The sequence below is a fragment of the Rhea americana genome, unplaced genomic scaffold (genome assembly GCF_003343005.1).
Source record: "Rhea americana isolate MKP2758 unplaced genomic scaffold, rheAme1 scaffold_101, whole genome shotgun sequence".
Classification (NCBI taxonomy): Eukaryota; Metazoa; Chordata; class Aves; order Rheiformes; family Rheidae; genus Rhea; species Rhea americana.
This window is the reverse complement of record NW_028185051.1, coordinates 521,777-523,148: the sequence shown is the minus strand read 5'-3', so window position 1 is coordinate 523,148 and position 1,372 is coordinate 521,777. Positions and strand designations below refer to the sequence as shown.

General features: G+C 42.7%; 1 protein-coding gene across 2 annotated transcripts in view; it reads right to left on the bottom strand.

Annotated features, from left to right (window-relative positions):
- DOP1B (DOP1 leucine zipper like protein B) overlaps positions 1-986 on the bottom strand; it is a 50,931-nt gene extending 49,945 nt beyond the window's left edge. The window contains exon 1 of one of the 2 annotated variants that reach the window (XM_085304673.1): positions 746-986. The gene's annotated coding sequence lies outside the window, so the exon portion shown is untranslated. The remainder of the gene's footprint in view (positions 1-745) is intronic. The other variant, XM_085304662.1, reaches the window with a different exon arrangement.
- Between the last annotated feature and the right edge of the window lie 386 nt (positions 987-1,372).

Genomic DNA, 1,372 nt, shown 5'->3' with positions numbered 1-1,372 from the left:
GAAAAAAAAAAAAAAAAAAAAAAAAAAAAAGCAGCGTAGCCCTGAAGGCATTGTACTTTTCTTTCTTTATTTCTTTTTTCTTTTTTTTAATGCCACAGTATTTCAAAACATTCTGTTTTAACCAAGATGTATGCAGTACCTCATAGCAGAGAGAGAAAAAAAAACACTAGCTTGCAGAACGGACCATTCATCTGAGATATAGATACCCTTGCTCCAGCAAACTTAAGAAAGGCAATCCTTCTATTTGTCTAACAAAGTGGCAAATGTGCAATATACTGTCAGAAAAATAACTCACAATCCAATATAAACATTGCCCTGAAGCAGGCAGAACAAGAATCTGAACTCTATTTCCCTCATCTCACATGAGCATCTCAATCATTGGACTATTCAACTGTATTCATTTGCCTTAAATCAATGCATTAGCTAGGAAGTATCCTAATAGCTCTCTGCCAGGTCAAGATTGTTGCCATTTGTCCAGACCGTTTAGACTCCGTTAAGTATTTTGCTAACAGAACACAACAAACTTCTTAATTTGTAAGGGAAGTATTTATGTGTGAATCCACTTAGACAACAAGGAGCAATCAAACTACCAACAGCATTTAGATGCTGTAAGTATTCTATGAAATTCATATCCTAAAGCATTCTCATGGCATTAAAACCTGATCTGCTTAAGTAAAATCTAAGTAGATTTTTGGCTGTAAGTCTTTTTTTTCTGATAAGTATAGGAAAACAAAACAAAACGTACCACAGAAGAAAACAAGATCTAACAAAATTTCATTTGAAAGAGAACAGTTTGGTTTATTCAGTTCTCAAGATGCTTAAGACACTTCCTTTGGACTTTGCCATGAAAAGATGGGTGGATAGTGACTTCTCATCCAGAAGAGCTGTGAYGGTTTAGGCTTACATGAAAATCAATACATATTTTACAGTTAGATGTCAGCAAGTTTTGAAAAACCGAAGAGTTAAAATACAGTTAACAGATCAGATTTGTGCCTATACACAACGGCAGGATTAAAAAAAATAAAAAATAAAAAAACRAAGCCATTGGCCAGTGACCTTCAGGAGCCTCTTCCAACGCCCAGGTCACAAACTTCGTTAGTAAACTGAGACATTCACAGTTAAACGCAGCAACTCCCAGCGGCGCTTAAGGACAGGTGAGCGGGGCACGGGTGCCCGGCAGACGGTCGCGGGAGACATCGCCTTTCCCTGCCGCACCGCCTGTCGCGGATGCCCCCCCCCAAACACACACACACGCCGGCGGCGGCGGCTGCTGCTCTCGGCGGAGCCCGCGGCCGGGCGGCGGTTGTGCCTCCCCCGCCATCGCGGCCAGGCCCCGCCGCGCAGAGCCGCCCCGCGCCAGCGCCGCCCCGCG